Source organism: Mastomys coucha, chromosome X (genome assembly GCF_008632895.1).
Source record: "Mastomys coucha isolate ucsf_1 chromosome X, UCSF_Mcou_1, whole genome shotgun sequence".
NCBI lineage: Eukaryota > Metazoa > Chordata > Mammalia > Rodentia > Muridae > Mastomys > Mastomys coucha.
Window position 1 is genome coordinate 70,606,289 of NC_045030.1, and position 18,092 is coordinate 70,624,380.

The 18,092-nt window shown below is 34.9% G+C and overlaps 1 pseudogene; it reads left to right on the forward strand.

Annotated features, from left to right (window-relative positions):
* Positions 1-15,222: 15,222 nt before the first annotated feature.
* LOC116101706 overlaps positions 15,223-18,092 on the forward strand; it is a 139,216-nt pseudogene continuing 136,346 nt past the window's right edge.

An 18,092-nucleotide genomic window follows, 5' to 3' on the forward strand; every position in this document is an offset into this window, starting at 1 on the left:
AAATAACACACTGTTGTGCTTGGTTACAGACAGGAATAAAAATGGTGACTCAGAACAGATGATATTAGTATCATTGTCTCTTGAGTTTTAGATTGTATAATCCTGATACAGTAGCTAATATTAAATCTCATTGAATTTATCAACTGAAATTCTCCTTTAAAGTCTGCCTCTACTGCCAAGTTTCTTTGCAGAACCACATGCCAGATAGATATTATACTTTATGTTTCTGTTATGATTTATCCTTCTGAGCTGTCCATATTATTCTGAATTCGAATATATTATAGTCTTATATAGTTTGCATTTTCATTGCAGAATTATTTGCTTTGAGAACACAAGAATACATACAGTGAAAGGAAAATAAATTTGGTTAGTTTTCACTTCTAGAATTCCTTTCAACACTCTTGGATCACTAATAAGGCAACAATTGCCTTAATGACTCAATTAATCATCATGATATTTGAAGGAACATATGCACTTTAATGCAAAGGGTATTAAACATTAAGTATTCAAGTCTAAAATTAAAACAGGCTCTGTAAAACTTGATACTAAAACATGGTTTCCAGCATCCTGGGAAATAAAAATCATCAGTAGCTTGAGGAAATGTAGGGGGAAGATAAAGTTTATGAATGGAAGAAGCAGAGTGGTGTTTTCATATTCAATCCCAACTCACACATAATCTTGTGCAGTCGCTGGAACAAGAGAAAGAAAATTTCTCTGTCAGTAAAATAATCTACCAGGCTTGTTTGTTTGTTGGCATGGGACAACTTTATTCATATTCTGTGTCATAAAGTACCTTATCTCTTAATGAGTTATGGTTAATTACGTTCTAGAGTTACTATTATTGTCTCCTCTGTGATGTAAATATGGTCATACACAGACATAATCATAGCAATAAAATAAGGGGTTTTCTTAGGAGATAATCATAAACACCAATTACTAGCATTGAAGACCAAATGAATTTATGCAGTCTGTGAATACTATACCAATCTTGCCTGCTTAGTTAAGACACAATGAAATATAGGATTTGAACAATACTTTAGTTCTAGCATAAGGCTTTATGAAGAACTTCAGTAAGAGTCAAGGGACTTGGATTTCAGTACTACCATGAGTTCTGTTTCCTTTAGAAAGATAAAGTTATAGAAAATGATGTTAGATGAAAGCAGGTGCCTGCACATGGAAGCATCTACATATATACTTTTCTAGAAAAGTTCCCACTAATGAGAATTTAGTATATGTGTGTTTGTGTATAATGTGAAAACACCACAGTGAATTTCATACTGCAATATGAGACAATCCTTGGAAAAGTTGTTAAGTTGTTACTTAACAACTTAGACCTTTTCTCATTTTTCGGGGTTCATCTGAAATTGCATTGGCCAAAAAAATTTCTTAAACTTTATTGAAGTATAAGTATAGCTCCTATTTTTGCTTATTAAAGCTTAAATTCCACAAAAGACTGAGCTTTGTCATCACAATATACTGCTTATGCCAGCACATAAGAAAGAACCTAGAGCTTACTAATGATTAAAACAAATTCATTGTATGAATGAAAACCTAGAAATCTGAAAGCAAAAACTAGATTCATGTCCCAACCACTTTTGTAATACCATTTTCTCTATTTCTTCTCTGTTCCTGATTGCATAGGACATAATGTGTTACAAAGCCCAAGGTTTCCAACAGAGTTAAGAAGGAAACTTCTTATAGTCTAGAAGGTTCCTAAAAACCCTTATTTGATATTCCTCCAGACACAGTTACTTTCAGTACTATGGGGTCTTGGTAGCCACCACTTTTTGTTGAACATATAGAAGTACTTGAAATACTCAATGTATACATTATAAACATAAGCACATCCTTTAAAAAAATTGTGTCCAATCAAAATTAAGCACACAGAATCTAACTAGTTTAAAGGGTAATGTAATATTTATTATGTCAATGAGTCAATTTTCCTCTGTTACCAAATTTAACGCAGAAATTATATTCCTTCCTATACAGAGTCTTAATGTGGTAAAACCAATAAGTAAAATACCATTTACCCAGAAATTTTCTCATGGGAAACACTTGGTCAGCATTAGATTTCGCATCCATTGTTGCTAATGGGGTCACTATAATGGTGAGGTAAGGATGTAAGAAGCACTGAATCACTGTTAAAGTAGATGAATTTTGCATTTCCTGTTTATTTCAAGGCAGATTCTAATCCATGACCACAAAAGTCTTGAAAGCAGTGGCAGGCAGTGGTGGCACACACTTTTAATCCCAGCACTTGGGAGGCAGAGGCAGGCGGATTTCTGCATTCAAGGCCAGCCTGGTCTACAGAGTGAGTTCCAGGACAGCCAGGGCTACACAGAGAAACCCTGTCTTGATAAATAAACAAACAAACAAAGTCTTGAAAGCTACAGGTTTGGTATCTGTAGTTGCCAGACAGTAGCTTCAAATCTCTTTGTCTTTTTCCCAAGTAATAAATGATTCTTCACTAATTGCTTATAATCATTTTCTGTTATATAGATTTATATTTATTATAGTCACAGATGTGTGGAAATACATTACCTTATCATTACACTCAAGTCTCCTGGCCACAGTCCCTTTGCTTCCATTTAGCATCCTCCAACATGTCTTATGACAGGACGGAATGATTTCGTTGTGTCTCACATTCTTCATTTCTTTACCTTTGTGTAGTTTGTTCCAGAAAGAGTTTGTAGTAGAAGAAAGAAATTGGAAGGTTATTAGCATATAAACTAAACTAATTAAATTAATGGGAGTTAACAATGTTATAGAAGATGGTCAACTGTTTCTCTTTTTTGTAGATAGTCCACTCTAAAATGCATTTATTCTTGGAAAATGCTGATTTGTTTGTTTCTGTTTTTTTTATTTCTCATACCTAGGTTCAAGATCCTGGTATTTGACTGAACAAAAAAATGACTAAATTCTTTGTGGTTTAGGAAGCAGGTATTCTAGTAGCAGAAATCACAGCAAACAATGTTTTATCAGATAGTGATCGTATTGAGGAAAATAAAACAAGGGAGAATATACAACTGGTTAAAGCTTTCTCTTTGATACAAAATTCAGTCAGTATGCATCATAGTCCTATTATAAAAAATAAAGTGTTGTATAACATTTTACCACATGGGAGAATGACTTCAGAAGCAGAGATATAGGAGGCACTCCTAGGTGCACCCCAAAACAGCCCACCAAGTATCTGTTACCCAGAGTTGGGGCTGTGCAAGGCAGGTTGAGATTTTTGTCACTTGCTGGATTGCATAAAACTCAGGGTATGACCTTCATACCTCAGTGTCAAGTCTGCACCTATTTCAAAGACTACCAAAGAGTGGTAAGTTTCCAATTAGTACATGAGCCCCTGATCCACACCACATTTTACTCTTTTCCATGTCCTACAACCTATATCAATTCCATTTCAAGATTCATAAGTGTTTCATTCTAATATTCGGGAGCCTGTGGTCCAAGTACTGTATGGTTGAGTCCAACTTAAGACTTCATAGTAAAAAACTGTTACTAAAAATATATAAATATGAAATTTCACTGGATCTGCAACTAAAAGTTTTATGAATACTGTGACCTCTTAGATTTTAGATTTTCTTTTGTATAAAATTAGAACTATAATGTCTATTATATTTGCCATAAAATGTCACAGTAATAATCAAAGAAGATATCATACATGCATTATATAAATATTATAGTACTAGACAAATAGCACTATATAAATATACAGTACTGGCATCTACTATTGTAAACAAAATGAAATCTTTAAAAAGCCAGCTCATTTCTTTGGAATTTTTCATAAGAATTGTATTCCAGCAATCCCAAAAGCAACATTGACATTAAAAAACAAACACAAATGCCACTAAAAATAGAAAGAAAACAGATTATGATTCACATTCAATGAGTCATTAAAAACCCAGGAAACAATCCCAAACTGACATTCAAATATAGCAACCATCTCTAAAATTTTGAAATTAGAGAAACATTTAGAAAATTTATATGAGAAAATGTTCTGTGCCAGAATTTCATCTCATTTTAGCCAGACTTCAACTTTTGTGGGAAATAAACCATTTACACAATTGTACAATATCCCTTTATATAAAACACATCATGACTAGATTCTTTCTATCTTCTTCCTCGACTGGCCATACTTTAAATGCATTCAACATGATTCCATTTTACTAATTCACAAAAATCACAATGACACACCTGCACTGATATCCATGAAGATGATGTAAGGCTAGATGTTCCTTGTAATTGGTAAGCTTCATGACACCACCAGAGGGGTTGAGGTGGGAGTAGTGGTGTGAAACCATCTTCAAGATGGTACAGGTTCATCAGCCTCCTGTGTGCAATCATTCTAACTGGGTATCAGGAGCTCAGTGCAGCAAAAGCAGGTATGGAGTTCCTTCTGAAATCTCATACAGCATATGCAGGGTATAGTTGTGCTAAACCCAGCAGAGAAATCAAGAGCATCAAAACCAATAAAGGAAATGAAAGAGAATAGGTATCAACCACACTGGGAGTCTCTGAAGTGCCTGGAATCACAAAAGCTTTAGTACAAACAATGAGGCTAAGTAGTGCTTGAAAAACATAAGAGGAAAAGGAACCATTGAAAAGGGTGGTTTCTTTATAATGAAACTCTCAGTAGATTTGCTCCTAACAAGTGGTTTATTTCTGTTGTAGCAGTTGCCACTCTATACCAAATGTTTTTTGTGTTTTGTTACTCAGCTACCCTTTTGACACTTCCTGTACTAGCTGCAATTGAAAAAGAATTCTAGCAGACATTTTCTGGCCTATCAGACACTCACACAGAGCAAGGCAATTCCTTTCCACACCAGAGTAACAAAGCAAAGGGGCATGCTTTTAAGCTGACCACCATTTTCTTCATTGTCTTGCCATACAGTGAGTAAACAGACCCATTCGCTTTGGAGTGTAAATTCCCTGTATTCTAGCCCCAGTTCTGCCATCTTCTAGCTGGATAGCCTAACTACTAACATGCCACTTACCTGTGTGCGTCCTTCCTCCTGGGCTTCTAGGACAGAAGATTGCTTTCCCTGCCCGATCCTTTGGCTTTCTTTCTCTAAAACGAGAAAACAGGCAGAACTGGCAATTTCTTGTTACATAGTTTCTATCTAGGCCTGCAAGCAGGCCCAAGTGTCCTTTAATCTTTCTGACTAACAGCATCCTTGAGAAAAACAGGAAGTCACAGATAAGACACGTCTGCTTCTGAAGGACTTATAGCTACAGAACCCAATGAAAATGATGCACTCTTTGGCAAAGCAAAACTTTTAGAATACTTTGCCTAAGTAAATATAAAGTAAGGGGTGGGCAAACCTTAAAGATCTTCTGAAAAAAAGTGTTGCAGAAATAAAGATCCCAATATCTCCATTTTTTTTGTCAGAGCATTTTTCGTATCTAATATTTATTTCAGACAAACAATGATTGTAGTTCAGATGTTACTTTACATTCTGTTTCTTTCTCTATTAAATCGGGTAGAACTAGATTTATGGCCCTCTCTATTTAAAACAACCATTATAGTTTGATCTCAATGTCTAAAATGATGATATACATATAACATACACACACATATATATGCATACATGTATATATATGTATACCTGTATAAATGCATATAGCAGCATATACAATTAGAGTTTTAACATGTTAAAATAAATGAAATAAATACAATCATCAAAATCATGAGGCAAAAGACACCTACAGAAACTTTTTACCATGGAGACATCACAAACCCAGGAATTTCAGTTTACTTTATTTATGCTTTCAAAATAGAGTCATTGGTCACTGCTCTTGTTTTGTAGCCAATGATTCAGATATACATCTCAATTACCAGTTTAACTAGAATAAAAAGTAATTAAATGATAATGAGACATGTGCAACAAAGTGGTCATATTGAGGATACATACAGTGAGCATTAGAATCTGAACAGGAAATAAGTGATGTGTCCAAACGGTTCTGCCACGAAGCACTGGGATAGTGGGTGTCTTAGGGATTTACTGCTGTGAATAGATACTATAACTAAGAAAATTCTTACAATGACAACATTTAATTGGGGCTGGCTTACAGGTTCGGAGGTTCAGTCCATTATCATCAAGGCAGGAGCATGGCAGCATCCAGGCAGGCTCGGTGCAGGAGGAGCTGAGAGTTCTACATCTTCATCTGAAGGCTGCTAGCAGAAGACTGACTTCCAGGCAGTTAGGATGAGGGTGTTATAGAACACACCCACAGTGACACACCTACTCCAACAAGGCCACACCTACTAATAGTGCCACTCTAGGGCTAAGCACATGCAATCACACTGGGAAAGGCCTGAATCTGCAAAAGGAGGACTTTTAACCAAGTCCATCTACAGAATACTAGTTACCCTAAGTAAGGAAGGGAAAATAATGCACCCCACCTAAGAGATCTGGGATAATTCTCAATACCATAGTGCTCATTTGGAGTTCCTTAACTCAACATTGCTATGTCATTATATATTATATGTCATTAAAATAAAGATCTCTTGAAATAAACAGATGTGCTTAAAATATATCTAACTGTTCTTAATTTACAAGGCCTTTTGTGTCTTACATGTTGCCACTGTAAGTCTTTGAGGACAGCATTGCAACTTTACAGATGAGGGCAATTTTACTACCAACAAGATTGCTTTAAGCAAATCAGAATAATTATCATTTGCAAATTAGATTGTGTTTCTATTTTAGAGCAGATGTAATTCGTATTTGAATTCTCATCCTACTAACATAAATATGAACTAACCATGCTTAAAAATTGTCACTGCAAAGTAAAAGTTCACTGTTTACTAATAATAAACTGACCATGTTCTTCCACAACATAGGGCAATAACTATCTCACACATAGCTATGGTAAGAAATCAAATTATGCTTTGTTCATGCACGTTATTTTCATTCCTCTACTAAATCCACCTACTCATAAAGTAATTTCCAGAAGCAATTATATTTTAAATCATTTAATTTTCAGCATAATGCATTATTCAAAAAGTGATAACATTTTTCATCTGTTGCTTCACAGATTCTGTTATTTTTTTAATGTTGAAAAATAAAGGCAAAAGAATTAAAATTTGAAAATACCCATAGACTTAACAAAGATAACATATCAAATAATTACAAAATACAATCAAAAAGGAAGCCTTATTATACTATGAACAAAGAACAAAATATCTGTATTATTTAATATGGAAAGAAAATTTTGGTTTAATTTCTAGTAATGTTAGAAAATAAATAATAGCTAACACATTTAAAATATATTTACCATAATGATGTGTTGCTGAGTAGTTATTGTATGTAAGATACCGGTCTTATCCCTTACATATTTCCTTGCATCCTCATCCCATCATTTTGGAACCATTTTACTCATATGGAAAAATAAAAACAATGTCAAGGTGTTATTTACAATCTTCCTCCTTTGTCATGAATATATACTTAAAAACATAACTCTAAAATTAAATAAAAGATACCAACACGAGCAAACTGAAAAGCACCTCAGTAAAATATAGTTGAAAATAACAGTAGCCTGCATGCTTCTACCTGCTTGGACAACACCTTAGTATACATACAGTGATGAATTCAGACACTAAGTTAGTTCTACCATAATTAACTGAATTGGATGTTAAAAGACCCTTCAAAACTGATTGCACTTCCCACCAAATATTGTCAACTATCTCTCATCATAAAACTTGACTTTCCCTGACTCCTAATTTGAAATTCATGACCTTACTTGTTAAGACATTCTGCTCTTACAAATTTCTACACACATCAGAATAAAAAGAATTATTGTAAGGTAACACTGCTCCAAATTGTTTGCTTCAACTATAACCATTGAGATTGCTGATTGATCTAATCAAATACTTACCTCTTCTGTATGGTCACTGTTTAAGTGTGATCACCTATCTGGCAGTGTCAATTAATATTTATACTAGTCAAGCTTCTCCTTACTGAAAGATCTTTCCCTATTCATTTGTTCTGTGATCAGTACATTATGGTTCTGTTAGTGCAAAGATCAAATCCTCTATGTACCAATCAAATCAAACTGCTGTATCACCAAAGAATACATTGAGAAGAACATAGTCTTGACCCAAGGGTAAAAAGAATGGAGAGAAAGATAAGGAAAGGCTGACCAATAAGACATACATAAGACTAAGATGTTCTGATACACTATTTATATAGTAGGCTCACTATAGATATCATATTTGCAGCATAATTTTTAAAAGTAAAAGAAAGGATTTGTAAGGATTTCACAATAAAATGATATTTGAGAAGACATATATAGCTAACTTGATTTTGACATTGCATAATGAATATGTGGTCAACATTTGTAAAAAGGAAGGCATCAGGTGAGGCAAACATGATGAAATTCAAAATCCTCTTTTATTTCCCATAGAGTGAGGATCTGAGACAAGATTTTAAGGGGACTGAAATAAAGTTGAGGGGTGGAGTATGGTCATGGCATATATTGTTGTGTTATTGTTCAGTATATAGAACTTAGCCCCAAATGCAAAAATAACCTTGGCAAGGTAGTTTTAGTCAACTGAAATAATCTCTAAAGGTTGCTGATATATTACACACATTCTATAAAACATTCTAGTGAACAGGAGAAATGACTTAATTCTACAGAAGTATCTGTCAATGCATTCCTCAAAGTTATCAAGGGGAAATCTAATACAGGTTTAATATGAAGTCCAGCTAAATATAACTGTGTGAATAGAAGAGAAATGTCATTTAATACTTGAGACTTTTTTCAACAGTCAATAAGAGTATTGGAAGAGCCCTGTTTTAAAAGAAAGGGAGAGGGGTGATCTCAGTTCTGTGAATAATTCTGGAATCTACATGTGAGGTATCAATTTTGCCTTAAATGTGCCACTGGTAAACTAGCATACATTCATATCAAGATGACCAGACTTAATAGTGAATAAAAGTAAAAGTTTGTCATGGATTCCACAACTGGAACTCAGCACAGAAAGATATATGTAAAAGGGAGCTACATCTTCATTCTGTGGAATGCTGCTACACGAAAATGGAACTGTATGTGCCACATTATGCCAGAAGGAAGAACCATGACCTAAAATAAATGTGGTCACACAATAATGATGTATTGTCTAGGAATATAAGTCACCTTAAAGTGGAATGAGAAACTCTAGGGTGCAAACAGAAGTAGTTTCTGTCACTTTAACTCTTGTCTGAAGCTGGGTAGGCAACTATGAGGAAAGAAATTAACTGTTAAAATGCCAGATACCTGATTTGCCGAGTCATTTTAAATGATGAGTGATTTGGGTTTTGCTTTTTTTCTTTGCTTTATTGTTGTTGTTGTTGTTGTTTGTTTGTTTGTTTACCTTGTTATGAAGTTCAAATCCACTTAGAAAGAGCTAAAGGCTCAATCCAAATTTAGATTGAAATTAAATGAATTTATTCTTACTCCTAGCAGAAAGACAACAGCCTTAGAACCAAATTGAGATCATATGGAAATGGAGAGGTCTAGGGGAAAGACATCTGAAGGTGGGTATTACAGTTACTTCTCTGTGGACTGTGCAGCTGAGTGGGAATGTTGGATTACTCCCTAACACTATCTCTCACTCGCATTACACTGGGATACAAAAAGCTGCTTCGTTCCCTTTCCCATGGTGATAAGCAGTTTACAAAATCCAAAACAAGCAGTCAATTATCTCTGAGCAGGCACACCATTCTTTCATTTTTATCTCATAGCAGCAACATCATTCTAGGGATGGTGCAGGCCCCTAGGAGACCATGGGAATTTTAGAGCAAAGATCAACAGCTATTAAGGAAGCGCCTGTTATAGAGTTAAGTTTTCCTAACCATCACAATAAATGTACATATATATTTATCTTGGGGCTGAAGGTAGAATCTAAGGCCTCATGCAACATAGGTAAGTACTATACCACTGAGCTACATGCCTATCATCCTGAGTGATTTTTTTGAAAAGTGATCATTAGTAATTAGTAGTTGGTAAATTAAAAATTATATTTCTAACTCTTCTTTGTTATTTACATTTTCTCCCCAAGTTTGTATTCTTGATGATGTTTACACTAAATGAGTTCCTTAGTAGGATAAACTTAAATGTGTTTCATCAAATCTATGTAAATGTCACACTGATTAAAGTTCTGTACCTTCAGAAATAGGACATGTCATAGTCATCTATTCACTGGAGGAATTTGGTTGAAGAAAAATACAGTAACTGAGCACCAACAAGAAATAAGGGGAATGGTCAAATAAACTCAGAAGCATTAGCAATGAGGAAGGCTACTTATATCAAAGATCCCACACCCTGGTCAGAATGTATGTGAAATAGAAATACTGAGAAGTTTGCATTTGCAATCAAAGAACCACTATGAATCAAAATACTCAATCTCTTAGTTGCCCAATATTGAAGCAATTAAGTTAAATAAGATGGGTTAAAATATACTCTCACTGAGGCCAAGAACCTGAGAACAGATAGGTAACAGGCCTGGGGGAAAACCTACTACTATTATTCTGTTAAATGGATATAACAATAAAATAACTCCTAATGACATACTGCAATACCCATAGCTCAAAGCATCACTCAACCCTCATCTGAGAAGCTTCTTCTTGAAGTAGATGGTAATTAATGTAGAAACCCACAACTGTACAACATGGAGAGAGTGAGAAGACTTTGGCAGGCTAACCTCTAAATGGAAAGGCTGTGTCACATCCCCTTCTCTAAAGGCTCAGGAAGCTATACAGAAGAAGCAGAATGATTGAAGAAAAGTTGTGGATGACTCCAAGGAGACAGAATTTTCCAGACTCAATATGGTAGATACATATTAGAATATATAGACACTGTAAAATCATGGATGAGAGCTACTTAAGTTCAAATGAGACAAAAATCCCAGCATGGAGGATGGTAGGTAAGCACAAAGTTCCACCTCACCCAAAAATCTAGTCTCAACTGGATGGGGAAAATTATTTTTCTTCAATGAAATGGCCTTCTAGAGCAAGTATCATGCTGAAGGGATACTGACTAACTCAAAGCAGACTTCATTGTTGTTTTGTGTGTGTGTTTTTTTATTAGATATTTTCTTTATTTACATGTAAATTTCTCCTTTCCCAGTTTCCCCTCCAAAAAAAAAACAAAGAAACAAACAAAAAAAAAACCCCTGTTGCCTCCCCCCTCCCCATACCTGCCACCCCACCCTCTCCCACTTATTGGCCCTGGCATGTGTTTTCTTTTAATAGAGAGAATGAACATAAACATGGGACCATTAGCAGGTGGAAGAAGACCTGGGAGAAGTTTGAGATTCTCAAAGAATAAATTTAAAGTTATTTCAAATGTACTCCATCAGTACTCATATTTTAAATGACTGGTACTCAGATACAAATAAAAATTACCACATTTAAAAGACAGATATAGGATATTTGCATTGTCATTGAAATCTATATTGAATACCATTGCTTTAACTATCTCTTGTGAGGTTGACATAATTACATAAATACTATAAAGTCTCACTTCCTGGTTTCATTTCTTGGGGGAGAAATAATATACAACTGTCATCATGCAGAAATAAACTGAATGCAGTTGTCATAACAGAGTGAGTTGCCCTGATCAATAGCTCCCCTTCATGAGGTGTTATCTAGGGACCTGAGAAAGTATGATCATCGTGTAGCAAATGGTTCAGCCTAACATGAAATTGCTGATCACTAGTCGGCTATGTATTTATTGTAGGTAACTTATTTGCATATTTATTTTAAAAGATGTAAATCGTATTCAAAAGGTCTTAAGAGTATTCCTTCCTGGCACAAGTTTTGTCCTTCCCTAGCTACTCTCTCTTGCTCATAGATTGTAAGTAAAAAATTATCTATATGGCAAGATGATAAAAATTAAACCACCATAAACCAAGGGATTTTTTTTTATTTTGCTAATGTGTAAATGCACCTAAGCTTGTATTATAACGTATGGATCTTACAATGAATAACATTTGTTAAAAATAAGAAAATACATGGATTTGGGAAAAAAATAACAGGAAATTTTTACACATTTTCTTGCAGAATAACATTTCCTCCAGAACTCCAAAGCAGGAAAATACGTTAACTTGGTGATAACAGTTGTAACAAGAAAGAAATTCTATTTTATTTGTAAGATGACAGACTAACTCTAGAATATCCAGGCCTGTGAGGAGATGAGAACAAGAGACCTTTACCTAGGGTCTGAAAGTTAATTCAAATGATCCAATACCAGAAGAAAAGTGAATGAAGAATATATTCAAAGTCACAAGGGCAAAGTTTCTAGTATGCCAAATGAATGCGTCAAATTCAAGCACTAAACTTGTGAGTGCTGGATAAGAGGTTGTCCCAAGGAAGCCTAAATACCTAGGCATTCTTCAGTGTTATGCAGGTATCTCAATAAGTACCATAATTACAGAACAAATATATAGGGTGATGTGTCAAAGGAAGAAACCAAAGAGTGACAGAGATGAGTGAGACATTGGAACTATGGTCTAACAGGTCCCCCATATCTGATGGGCTGTTGTTCCAGGAATATTGCAGGAAACAGCCAAATGACTCATATGTATTCAAGTAAATGCTGTCCACTAAGACTTGAGATTCATAGCACAATCCATGCTCACATGTTACCTGGTGCAGCAATATTGTAGTTAGACACACAGTGAGGATACAGGATGCATTCTTCAGGATAAAGGAAAACATTGATTACTCACAAACAAGTAGAATGTTTCATTTGGGAATTTCATGACTTGAATCTGTTTAGCAGAGAAAGCTGATGCAGACAATGAAAGGGAAGGAAAACTAAGAATACACTACCACTAATCCCTAGGACTAGTTTGGGGAAACTAACTTTATTCCAGAACTTCATAAAAGGACACAGTAAATAACAGGCAAGTGAGATTTCAAATCTTCTTCATTGTTTAATATAATCATACTAGGAAAGCCTAGAACATATATGTCTGCATATAAACCTATATTTATTTAGGTTTCCCCTTGCTGGGATCAAAGTGCCAATAGTATGATATACCGAGAGTCTAACTGCCACTGTAACTAAACACCTCCAGGGGGATTTCATTCTGAAAAAAAATAATAACTCAAAACACTCATGGAACAGTGGGATACCAAAGACAATTTGACAAACACATGTTTTCTAAGTTCTTTGCCACACCTATGTGACAACTGCTTTTATGCTTGAAATAAAAAACAATAAAAATGAAGAGGCTCAGCCAGGGTTCGTTAAGATCACAGCTGAGTTTAGACAGACATTAATGGAACTGCAATAACTTCTGAGGAGTTCCCCTGCTGAGATTCTCCACCTACTTGCTCTAGTCAACCATGTAACATGACAAATGCCAGCCAACTGACATAGCCCACTGGAAAATCCCACTGCACACAGGACTTCCATCCAATCTCCACATGAGAGCTGCAAAATTGTCAAAATTGTACCAAAACAAGTGTCTTTTACTCTATACTACAAGTAAATTTGAATTATAGACAGTTTTATTTATTTATTTATTTTTAGTCACAAAGAAACAAAAAAATGGCTTTAAGTAAGTAAAGAAAAATTAAAAGTGAAAGGAAGGAAGGAAGGCAGGGAGGGAAGGAGGGAGGGAGGAAGGAAGCAAACAATGAAGGAAAGAAGGAAGGAAGGAAGGAAGGAAGGAAGGAAGGAGCTATCAATCTCCTCTTTATGTGTAAATGGTGTTATCAATAAGAATCCAGTGAAAGGGGATGTGGGAGAAAAAAAAAGAGATCAAAACAAAGTTAGTAGTGTGATGATGGCAAAAAATTGGCAAGCTTAACAGAGATCTCAATCAAACAAGCAAAATTAGAATTGAACTTTCAGAGCATGAAGGGCAACTGTACGTGATTCTATTTTAGCTGCAATTCAAGTTGTCTTATGAGGAAAAGAACTGTTATTTCCTTCATAGATGCTTCCAGTACTAACAGGAAGTAGCAGCTCAAAGCATGTTGAATGAAATTATGAATATAAAAATGGCTGCTAAGACATTATGGTAAGGAGAACCATGGTATTCACTCAGAAATCTGATGTCCAGAATTATAAACAAGGAGCAGAGTAATTAGTTTAAGATTGAGGAAAGTGACCATGACAATAAAAGGGGCAGTGGAATGCAAGGCCAGAAAACCAGAGACCCAAGTATCACCTGCTAAAGTTAAAGAAGAGAAAAGGCAGTGGTGACTATTATGTGAACAGATGACATTGATGAGGTGTGTTGTATGGGAGGACATTATTGGGACTTCTGTAAAGAAAGTAAGGCATTCAGAAATAACAGTGAAGTTGCAGAAGTAATGTCTGGAAGTTTTGACCAGTGACCTTGATTCAAATGGTTGTTAAGCTGAAGCAAGATCAGCAGTGTTCTATTTGTTTTTGCTGCTATTATATCTATCCATATTTGTCTCATGAATTTAGTTCCTGTGGTGAGCAGTATTATAGCCCCAAAAGTCTACATTATAATCCCTAGAACCTAGATATCACCTTATAAGACAAAAAAATCTCAAGGATCCTTATGTAAAAGAATGAAGGAAGGCATCCATAGTGATTATAGAAGGTGATGTAGAAAACCTGTAGAAACAGGAAAGAGAGCAAGTTCACGACTACTTCCATGAAGTATGCTGAATGATCTTAGCCAAGGGATTACAAGATGGACTTTCGGGGCTATTATGTTCACCATAGGGACCAAATTCATGAGACAATTATGTATAGATAGAGTAGCAGCCTTACTCTGTTATATTGTAAAATTATGTTGTAATTTTAGATTTTCAAATTCCAAAATTATAAAATAATCACTCTCCATATACCACACTAATAAGGGAAGGAAAACAGATTGTGCATTTGAGAGTGAGCAGGAGATAAAATGGGAGACCTTGGAGGAGACAGGAGAAAGAGAATTAACAATACAAATACAGTACTTATATAGGAAATTCTCAAAGAATATGGTATATTATTGAGGTATGAAAACGTATGAAAATGCTATAAAGAAATCTCTTATTGAGTATGTTACCTTAGAAATTAATTAAAATAAACATGTTTGTATTTTAACACCAAAATTATACTTAATTTTAAGTAACATATCTATGTATATATGGATATATATACATATCTATATACATATACATATATATATGCATACATATATAACTAACATAGTCCTAGAAAACCCTCATAAACTGTTAGAAAAGGCTGTCACTCCAGGGTGACATGACGAGCTTCAGGCAACGGTTATTTTCAGTTCAGGATAACATGATACTGTACTTCCCAGCACTCACTGTCATCATTTTCTTCATCTCCATACTTAACAAAAGACTAGCCATTTTGCTCACCAAGAGTAAGTTAAATATAATTTAATTTATACGGCAAGCAAATAGAGGCTAGCATGGGTGCAAAGCATGCACAAGAATTTGCCGCCCTTCAGAGGGCAGGAGGAATTTTCATTAAGTAAAGCATCATAAAGTCTGAGAAGAAAAAAAAGAGCCAGCCAGAGCCACAACTTAGCATTACACAACAGCAAAATGTTTACCCGATGCAATCAGGTAGAGTTCTAGGGTCTGGGACCTCATTTATTAAACACTGCAAAATGGTAAAATGCTTGGAGGTGATGTGTGTGATGCTTGGGTTTTTCATCATGTAAGTCACCAATTCTGAGTTGCACTGTGACTTCAAAAGTAGGTCAAGAAAAATTCCCATGATTTTCATTAAATCTCTAACTGTTGGAACGACTTTCATAATCTTAAATTATGAGTCATTAAAAGTAAATGACACTGTTTACTAGTCACAACTTATTTCTGAGAAAAAAGCTAAAGTATGTGGAATAAATCAATGAATGAGTGAAATGTATCTAAATAACTTCTTAAAACTTCCAAAATATATAATCCTTCACTCAAAGAAAATATACTGCTGGAATCTAAAGGCATCTTCTCAAAGAGGACATTAGAAGAAATATCATAGATTTATATGGGTACCATTTTATCTCTGTTTTCAATGCTACATTCATACTTTCAATACTTCATTCTTTAGCTCAACAGGTCTTCAGAGGCACATTAAAAGTGAACTCTACTAGTTAAGGAGCATCTGAGTTGTGGTTTTTATTTATGGGAAAGGGGTGTGAAACAGATTTTCATGCTAGCCCAGATTGGCCTAAAATTCACTCTGCATTCCAGGCTGGAGTTGGAGTTGCAATCCTTATATCTCATCCTTCAGAATGTAAGGATTACAGGCATGCACCACCAGAGATAAGAGGGCTGATACTAAAGGAGGCTTTTGATTAAAAAACAAAAAACAAAATAAAACAAAACAAAAAAAATAAAAACTGAAGAAGCTTTTATTTATCAGCAAAGCTGCATATAACTGATTCACTAATTTATCTGTACATTCATATAACATTTAAATATTCCTTCTGTGTTAGACAGTGGAAATGTCATAGTAAAGAAAACAGATTCCTGACATAATTGAATGCACAGTGTAGCATAAGAGAATGAGAGTGAATGAATGAGCAGTTTCAAGTGTAATGAAACTCTATGTGGTGAAGTAAAGAAAGCAGTATGTGTGAAGAAACTTAACAAAGAAAGAACATGACTATTTGAAGAATTAAAATAATTTGAGTGTCACTAGAGAAGGAAGAATAATGGAAAATATAGGTGAACACTAAGAATTTGTGAATACAAGACTATGAGTTTAAACAAAGGCTTTTTTTCCCCATTTGTTGAAAATAGATTCTTTTCTCTCATACAATATATGCTGATTACAGCTTCCTCTCCCTCATCTCCTCATAGCTCCTCCACACATTACCTCTCATCTGGATACATACTCTTTCTGTCTCTCATTAGAAAAGAACATGCTTCTAAGAGATAACAACGTGACAAAAAATAAAAACAAATACCAGCAAATCGAATATAGACAAGGCAACCCAATGGGAAGAAAAGAACCCCAAGAGAAGACACAAGAGTAAGAGAGCTATTCATTTCCATGCTTAGAAGTCCCATGAAAACACTAAACTGGAAACCATAGTACATACACAGAGGACCTGATGCAGGCCCATGTAGGCCCTGTTCATGTTGCTTCATGTTCTATGAGTTCATATGAGTTTTACTCAGTTAATTTAGAGGACCTTGTTCTCTTAGTGTCCTCCATCCCCACTGGGTCTTACAATCCTTCTGCCTCTTCTGCAGGGCTCCCTGAGATGTGAAGGGAGGAATTTGATAGAGAAATCCAATTTAGAGCTGAAAGTACAAGGTCTGTCTGTTTGTCTTTCCCTCTGCTTCTCTGTTTCTGTCTCTGTCTTATCTGTGTATCTGTCTCTCCTGTCTCTCTCTCTTTGTATTTGTGTGTGTGTGTGTGTGTGTGTGTGTGTGTGTGTGTGTGTGTGTGTGTGTGATGTCTATCTATGGGACAATCTATTTGTTCCCATCTACTTCAGAAGGAAGTTTCTATGGGAAGAGCTTGGCAGAGTATCTTCCCACATCAAAAGCACTAAAACACAGGTGTGAATAGACAAAGACTTCTTAAACTTTTTCTATATGTAATCTCTTTTCAGTCAAGAAATTTTAAATGACACAGGAGTATGTGAATCAAGTATATACAAGTAATAAGTCATAAAGGCATTTATTTTAAGACATTTGTTAAATTTAGATGAAAGTAAATTTTCCTTCTAGTAAAATGGATGTTCTTACTTATTTTTACTTTAAAAATTAAGTAATGCCAGAATAATTGATGTTGCAGCACATAGAACAACTTCAATGTCTTTCAGAAGTAACTAATATTTTGATCTTATTACTGTCACTGCTAGGAGTGTCACTTCACATAAATATGTAGTACAAAATGGCAGAGGTATACTCAGAAGGCTGTTAAACAAATTGTTGAAAATTTTGTGATAATTCCAAACCAAAACTTATGAATTCTTATGAACTCTTATGAGACTTTAGTCAGCAACTCAAATACCAAATTAAAAACCAAACATTCTACTACAGTAAAACCCAAAGATTTAGTAATTAGATATATGCTGAGGAATACTGGTAAAGAAATAATTAATGTTTTTGTTTTTTTTTTCTTGTATCACATGTGTTTCACTCTGA